Below are 9,447 nucleotides of genomic sequence, written 5' to 3'. Positions count from 1 at the left end.
GTCACGCCCCAAACTCGGAAACCGGGCTCAAAAAATTCCCGATCGCCAAATCCGACGCCGACAGCCTTCTTAGAACCCCATTCTCGGCTCCCAGTGCCCATTCGCCAGGTTCCGATCTTGGGATGCTATGAGGAGGATTTTCAACATCAGTTTGATTCGTAATAAGCATAACCAAAGGCATAACCCACAAACAACAACCAAAAACTCCATCACATTTCCACTATGATCAAAAACTTTAAAAGTACAATGAGCATAAAAGGAAATACAATGATAATAAACAAAAAACTCCAAGATGATCTGCAAAGCGCTCCTGCCTCAGCGTTGTTGTGCTCCAACGTCACCTGCACGCAACGGTCGTGTATAAGCTTATGAAAAGCTTAGAGGGTGGTGTAAGTATGTGCACAAAGTAGTAGTTATGCAGTATCAGAGTAATGCAAAATATGCTGATGAATCCATGAATGCCATGAGCCGTACCAAGGCTATGCAATGCGAGGCATGGATGATGTCGGCCATACCAAGGCCATGCGGTGTGGAATGCAACTCAAGCATGCGAATCCTCATCTAAGTCCACATATCAATACAGCTCAACTCTGGAATATCACCGGGGTCTAGTACACTCCAACCAAATTGCCTCCCCATCGCGCGTAATAAGGTGAGTGGAAGAGACCTCACTATCCGCCTACCAATATCGGGCTCGGCTCGTCGATAGCGGACCCATTCCTCGAGCTAGTCAGACTCAGCCTAGCTTTGCCCCCTCCTCTCGGGTGGGTAAGGCCGCACCCCTTCCAACCGACCACGACACAGTGGAAAGCGCAACCGTCTGGTAATCGGCACTCGGCGCTCATGCACTCACTCGGTCTAGACGTTGGAGCAACCTCTTGATACCATAAGGGTTTAAGGACTTTCACCCAGGGATATCTATAGCACCCCATGTAGAATAAGATTTTCGGTATCCAATCCTGTCAACCACGATATACCTGTGGAGGCTACGGCCCTGATGTTGCTAGGGCGTATAATACCATATCACACAATGCGAATGCATGAATCACACTATCCAGTCATGCAGTAATCCTGCGCGTATCGTGCGCTCATGTAGGGCAACACCGCTCATTCGAGAGCCCCTAAATAATCTACCCGAAGGCATATGCTATGATCAGTCACTTCTCATATCAAGCATACATATGATGCGTATGATCATGAATTATGGAACTATACTAAACATGCTATAAAGTATTGCACTATCCTTACAACGCAGATGGACTAGACGGCCTATACACAACAAGTACGAGCCTATCAATGGGCCCTAGAGAGAGTTGTAATGTGGACATTTAACCAACATTATGCTTGCAATGTGGACGTCAAACCATCATTGCTCCCAAGGCATAGTCCGTCGTAAACCTCATCACATGAACCATGTAGAGATCACACATTGCAATGGACCTTAGGTACATCTCATTAGGCCTTAAATACATCAAATGGGCCATATTATATGGGCCTAATATTCATCAAGTTGGCCACATCAATGGGCAACACCAATGGGCCTTATGTACATTGCAATGGGTCATAACCCATGGGCCTTAGAATACATCAAAATGGGCCTCGTGACATGGGCCTTCTATATATATCAGATGGGCCACACCAACGGCCACAATTACATCAATATGAGCCCCATCTCATGGGTCTTATAAATGCTAAGGTGGGCCTCAATGGATGGTCACAATTAAATCAAGATGGGCCTCAATCCATGGGCCCTAATACATCACAATGGGCCTTTTAAATGGGCCATAAATATGCAACAGGTGGGCTTTACACATAGGCCTTATATATATATCACAGGTAGCCCTTAAAAGTTTTAAATGGTGGATGTCACTGTCCACGTAGATGGTGGGGTCCACTTGAACCTTGGATCTGACTCATTCTTAGTTTCGAACCAAGAAATGAGCTTCTAAAATGGATGGACGGTTTGGATGCAGCACCCGCGTCCCGGTGGGTCCCATTGTCGATGGACAGTGTGAATAAAACACATGCATCACCGTGGGCTCCACCGTCCGCTGGACGGTGTGAATAAAATGGAGCATCATGGTGGGTTCCACCGTCCACAGCCGTGTACGGTGTGGCAACACATACAACAATGGTGGGTTCCACGTGTGTGGCCCACCATAAAGTTTTCCCGCCATCCAACTTGTTGACAAGGTCACACGGACCTGAGTGAAAGGAAAAACACAAATTTCATCTTGATCCAAAACTTCTGTGGCCCATAAAACGGTTTTAATGGCGGAATTTCAATCTCACTGTTTCCTGCAGCGTGGGCCACCTGAGCTGTGGATGGAGCTGAAATTTTGAGGGGTCCCACTGCTGGGAGTGGCCCACCCAATAACGGGTTAAATGATAGATATACATCATGGTGGGGCCCACGGCTGGGCCCGTGGGCTGCTGCCCGTCTGCCCGTCCGCTGGGCGCAAGCAGCGCTTGCTGCCTTCTGACAGCAGCAGCGCAGCTGCGGCTGCATCTATTTCATCTTTATTTTTTTTATTTTTCCACGGTATTTCATAGGTGGGGCCTGCATTAAGTAAATCCACCCCAGCCATTAGTCTCTACAGACTATGACAAGTCCATCGAGCCCAATATTGGACATGTCTTGGCGCGTAAGAAATTTTAAGCAAATTTGAAAGGTAAAAATCACCGTTTTTAATGTTATGGCCCACCAGATACTCGGATCAATCTCATTTTCCGGCTCAATGCCTAAAATAGTCTGAGGAAGAGGATGGACGGCGTGGATTGAACACATGCATCAAGGTGGGGCCTACATGAGTGGGCCACCCATAAGCTTGGAAACAAGCTAATATTTGTGTTTTCCAAACCACGTCTAACGTCCCTGGACCCTGGACGTTGCACGTAACAAATACAATAGAGGTGGGCCCTGCTTAGGTGGGCCACCTCATTGAGGATGGTGTGGATACAACACACACAAAGTGGGCCCCACTTTTAGATAGTTTGGATAGAATACATGCCTCATGGTGGGGTCCATTCAAGTGGGCCACACAACCATATCATGATCCCATAAAAGAAAATGAAATAGAGAGGGAGAGAGAGGGACAGAGAGTGAAACACGCGTGATGGAGGGACCCCGACACTATGGGCCCTCCCTTGCAACCAATCATACATCAAGTGGGTCCCATTACACATGGGCCCATTAAATCAAAATCCAATGGTGGAGATCCCTTCTCCACTAAAATAGACGGTCTAGATGACCCTAGGTATACAAGAAACATAAACATCATAATGGGGTCCATGGAGAATGGCCCCATCATGGAATGATCATGATGATCAAAGTGGGCCATCGGCCACATCTTAGGGTCCCAAGTGAGATCCAAACCATTGGTCGGTTGGCCTCACTTGGCCCATCTTAAAAACATTAAAACTACTCTATTAAAGCACCCACCGCTTGATCTTCTTGCTCCCTTGGCTTCCTTAGCTCCTTAGCTTCAATTCCAACGGAGGAGATAAGGTTTGGGTGGTTGAGATGGGAGATGAAGGGGTAGGAAAGTGGGCCACCTTTGTTGCTTGGGAAAGCTTGAAGAGGCTCATACGTATGGTGCTCTCTTGCTTGGGAAAGTGAATTGAAAAATGAAGGGGAGAGAAAATTGTAAAGGGAGAGAGAGAGTGATGGGTGATGGAGTGATGGATGTGGTGCGTGATGGCTGTAAGGGACTTTTTGACTTTTGTGGTAAATGGTGTAAGAAAAGTATAGGCTTTGTAAGAACTTTTTGACTTTTGTGATTGCTTGGGAATGGGTGAAAGGTGATGTGTACTTGACATATTGAGATTGATGGATTGATGGATTGATGTGACATCTCGTAGAGATTCTCTCGAAATTCGCACGCGCGACTTTTTTCTCACACCGAACGCTGGCCTACACTCCTGGCCAGAGTATTACATCGGCGCGAGAGTCACGGCATCGGAACCACGGCGACGACGCGGTCGCTAAGGTATCAGTCTCGGGTTGAGTCGACTTGGATTGATGGCTTATGAATCAGGGTCACGCGCAAATACCGGTTAAGGGTCGAAGGTTACCGAAATTCGATCAGGAAGACCGCGGAAGTTGACGGAACAGTACGGTCTAGGATACGGGGCTTACATGATGTATGGTATTTGGTTTCCAGACCTACTGTGATAAATATATGATTGGAACCAAGTGGATTTTTAAGAATAAAACTGATGAATAGGAAATATTATTATAAATAAGCCACGACTGGTTGTACAAGGGTATACTCAAATAGAAGGTATTGATTACGATGAAACCTTTGCACCAGTTGTGCGCCTTGAATCAATCAGATTGTTTATTTCTATTACACGCCATAAAAAATTTAAATTTTATCAAATGGATGTAAAAAGTGCATTTTTAAATGGTGATTTGAATGAGAAAGTATATGTTAAACAACCAAAGGGTTTTGAAGATCCTAAACTTCCAAATCATGTTTATCGTCTTAAAAAGGCTCTTTACGGTTTGAAACAAGCTCTCAGAGCATGGTATGAAAAGTTGACTAAATTCCTACTTAGTCATAATTTTGTTATGAGCAGTGTTGACAAAACCTTATTCGTCAAAAAATATAATGATCATATCCTGATAGATCAAATTTATGTTGACGATATTATTTATGAATCTACGTATGCTAACCTATATACTGAGTTTACAAATCTAATGAAATCCAAGTTTAAAATGAGTATTGTAACACCCTTAATTTCGAGGGTTGAGCAAAGCTCTACTCCCGATATTCCGAACATCACTTATGTCTTATAGATGATGATATTCATATTTCTTTCATATTCACGAATTAAGCATGCATGGGATTATACTAAACAACACATCATACTCCAGATTTAATGAAATTAAGCTAGTGCAGAATTCTAAAACATGTCTATGTAAGTATGCAGATGTTTCATAAAATTTCTTCCAAAGTATGAGTACGTAACCGTGTTCAATATATACATGTATAATTTTAAAATGTATAAAAAGTGGTGGTGTAAATGTGTTCAACTAAGCCCTGATGCCTAGTGTCCGCTGCGCAATGGCACGTGGTCTACATCGACCCGCCCGAGAGTTAGAAGTAGGAGAATTCCTCCTCATCCAAGAAGTCCTACTCTAGAGCATAGACGTCGTCTGTACCTGCATCTAAATCAGTGTCTGGTTGGTGTTTTAAAACACCGTCCTAGAGTGGGAGTGAGTGATCAACTCAGTGGTTCTATAAGACAAAATTTACACATGTTATCAAGTCAATCAAGCAGTAATAATAAAGTAATCATAAACAATCACTTCCTAACTATTCTCTTTAATGTAAAAATGGAGTGCAAGTAATGATGCATTGTAAGCCCCATATCCTAGACCGTACCGTTTCTTAGGCTTTCGCGGTCTTTCCAGTCGAATTTTGGCAACATTCGACCCTTAACTGGTATTTGCGCGCGACCCTGATTCTCATGCCGTCAACCCGAGTCGACTTAACCTAGGACTTGTACCTTAATGACCGCGTCATCTCCGCAGTTCCGATGCCGTGACTCGCGCGCCAAGGCGATACCCTGGTTGGGAGATGTGGGCCAGCGTTCGGTGTGAGGAAAACGCCGCGCGTTGCAAAACCTGAGAAAATCTCTACGAGATATCACATCAATCAATCAATCAATCCATCCCATCATGTCAAGTACACATCACCTTTCACCCATTCTCAAGCAAGCCCCAAAAGTTAAAAAGATCTTACAAGCCCATACCTTCTCTTACAACTTTTGCCACAAAAGTCAAAAAAGGGGCTCTTACACCTATCACCACCACATCCATCACTCCATCACCCATCACTCCCTCTCTCTCTCCCTTTACAAGTCTCTCCCTCATTTTCAAACTCTCCCTAAGCAAGAAAAAAATTCCATACATATGAGCTCTCCAACTCTTCCAAGCTACAAGTGTGGCCCACCTTTCCATCCCTAGATCTCTCATCCAACCATCCATTTCTCATCTTCCTTCATCAAAGAGAAGCACAAGGAGCTAAGGAAGCCAAGGGAACAAGAAGATCAAGCGGTGGGTGCTTTGATAGGGTAGTTTTTAATGTTTTTAAGATGGGCTAAGTGAGGCCAACCGATCAATGGTTTGGATCTCACTTTGGACTCTAAGATGTGGCCGATGGCCCACTTGGATCATCATGATCATTCCATGATGGGGCCATTCTCCATGGACCCCATCATGATGTTTATTTTCCTTGCATATTTAAGGTCATCTAGACCGTCTAATTTAGTGGAGAAGGGATCTCCACCGTTGGATTTTAATTTAATGGGCTTATGTGTAATGGCACCCACTTGATGTATGATTTAGTGCAAGGGAGGGCCCATAGTGCCGGGGTCCCTCCATCACGCGAGTCCCACTCTCTATCCCTCTCTCTCCCTCTCTTTTTCTTTTTTTTATGTATGATGATAATGAGGTTGTGTGGCCCACTTGAATGGATCCCACCACAAGGTATGTATTCCATCCAAACCATCTACAAGTGGGGCCCACTTTGTGTGTATTGTATCCACACCATACCCCATTTGGTGGCCCACCTAAGTAGGGCCCACTTCACTGTTTGTGCCAGACCAAACCGTCCAGCGTCTCTGGACGCTGGACAAAAAGGAAAAAATGCAAATATCATCTTGTTCCCAAGCTTTAGGGTGGCCCACTCATGTAGGCCCCACCTTGATGCATATATTCAATCCACGCCGTCCATTCCCCTCTCAACCTCATTTCAGGCGTTGAACCGAAAAATGGTGTCAACCCGAGGTCTTGGCGGGCCATACCATAGCAAATGGTGGTTTTCACCATTGAAACCTTCCCTAATACTTTTATACAACGAAATATGCCCAATATTGGGCTTGTTTTGCTTGTCTGGGGCCATGGAGGGCCATTGGACGGAGTGGATTGTCTAGATGTGGACCCAAGAAAAAACTAAAAATCAAAAAAAAAATTTATAACATCACAGCAGCTGCCACTGCTGTGTCAGAGAGCAGTAGGCGCTGCCTGCGCACCAGCGCCCGGGCGGGCTAGGTAGACGTACAGCCACCCACGGCTGTAGCCGTGGGCCCCACCTTGATGTTTATTTGTCATCTGACCCGTTCATCGGGTGGGCCACCCCCTGACGTGGGCCCACTCCAAAAATTATCCTGATCTAAGGCTCAGGTGGCCCACACCATAGGAAACAGTGGGATTGAACCTCTACCATTGAAACCCCTTTTGGGCCCACAGAAGTTTAGGATCAACATGAAATTTGTTTTTACCCTTCACCTAGGTCCATGCGACCTTATCAACGGTCTGGATGGAAAATAAATGTTATGGTGGGCCCCACGTGGAGCCCACAGTGATATGTGTTTTATTGCCACCATCCAGGTGACGGTGGAGGACACTGTGATGTTTGTGTTCTATCCCTACCATCCAGGACGGTGGGTGTGCATGTGTGATCATGTGCGCGCGTGTGTGGGTGTGTACGCGCGCGCGCGCGTGTGTGTGTGTATATATATATATACATAAAATATTATATTATATATAATATTGTATGTATTGTATATATATATATTATATATAATATTATATACAATTTACTGCTGGTGGGAGGCCCATCTCAGCTTACTTGTGGCCCATGGTTGAGGCCCACTTTAATATATATATATATATATAAGGCCCATGGGTCGAGGCCCATTTGATGTATTAGGGGCCCATGGGTTAAGGCCCATTAAGATATATTGGGGCCTATAGGTTGAGGCCCATTTGATGTACATATGGGGCCCAATTGGTGTGGTCCATTTGATACACATAAGGCCCATGTGAGTAGGCCCATTTGATGCACTCTAAGGCCCACGGGTTATAGCCCATTGCAATGTACATAAGGCCCATTGGTGCGGCCCATTGATGTGGCCCACTTAATGAATATAAGGCCCATGTGATATGGCCCATTTGATGTATTTAAGGCCCAATGGGATGTACCTAAGGTCCATTGTAATGTACGATCCCAACATGGGTTATATAATGATGTTTACGTCGGGCTATGCCTTGGGAGCAATGGTGGTTTGACGTCCACATTGCAAGTATAGTGTTGGTTAAATGTCCGCATTATGACTTTCCCTAGGGCCCATTGTTAGGCTCGTACGTGTTATGTGTAGGCCTTCTAAGCCCATCTTCGTTATGAACATCATCCATCCCATATATCATGTTTAGTTCTATGATTCATGATCATATGCATCATACATATGCTTGATATGAGAAATGACTGATCATCGCATATGCCTTCGGGCAGATTGTTTAGGGACTCTCGGATAGGGGGTGTTGCCCTACATGAGCGCACAATACGCGCAGGACTGCTGCATGACTGGATAGTGTGATTCATGCATTCGCATTGTGTGATATGGTACTGTACGCCCTAGCGACATCAGGGCCGTAGCCTCCACAGGCGTATCGTGGTTGACAGGATTGGATACCAAAAATCTTATTCTACATGGGGTGCTATAGATATCCTTGGGTGAAAGTCCCTAAACCCTTATGGTACTAAGAAGTTGCTCCAACGTCTAGACTGAGTGGGTGCATGAGCGCCGAGTGCCGATTACTAGACGGTTGCGCTTTCCACTATGTCGTGGTCTGTTGGAAGGGGATGCGGCCTTACCTGCCTGAGAGGAGGGGGCAAAGCAAGGCTGAGTCTGACCAGCTCGAGGAATGGGTCCGCTATTGACGAGCCGAGCCCGATATTGGTAGGCGGATAGTGAGGTCTTTTCCACTCACCTTATTTCGCGAGATGGGGCGGCAATCTGCTTGGAGTGTACTAGACCCTGATGATATTTCAGATTTTGAGCTGTATTGACATGTGGACTTAGATGAGGATTTGTGTGCTTGAGTTGCATTTCGCATTGCATGGCCTTGGTATGGCCGACATCATTCTTTGCACCGTCTGGCCTTGATACGGCTAATGGTATTCTTGGCATTCATCAGCATGTTCTGCATTACTCTGATACTGCATAACTGCATTACCACCTTGAGCATACACTTTCACCACCCTCTAAGCTTTCTATAAGCTTATGCACGACCGTTGCGTGCAGGTGACGTTGGATCGCAGCAGCGCTGAGGCTTGGGCGCGTGGCAGATCATTTTGGAGTTTTTGTTCATCTTCATTGTATTTCCCTTTATGCTCATTGTACTTGTAAAGTTTTTGATCACAGTGAAAATGTAATGGAGTTTTTGGTTGTTGTTTGTGGGTTATGCCTTTGGTTATGCTTATTACGAATCAAACTGGTGTTAAAAAAAATCCTCCTCGTAGCATCCCAGGATCGGAACCTGGCGAATGGGCACTGGGAGCCGAGAATGGGGTTCTACGGAAGCTGTCGGCACCGGATTCGGCGATCGAAAATTTTGTGAGCTCGGTTTCCCAGTTTGGGGCGTGACATGCATGC

The sequence above is a fragment of the Magnolia sinica genome, chromosome 8 (assembly GCF_029962835.1).
Source record: "Magnolia sinica isolate HGM2019 chromosome 8, MsV1, whole genome shotgun sequence".
Classification (NCBI taxonomy): domain Eukaryota; kingdom Viridiplantae; phylum Streptophyta; class Magnoliopsida; order Magnoliales; family Magnoliaceae; genus Magnolia; species Magnolia sinica.
Note: the sequence above shows the minus strand (reverse complement) of the source record.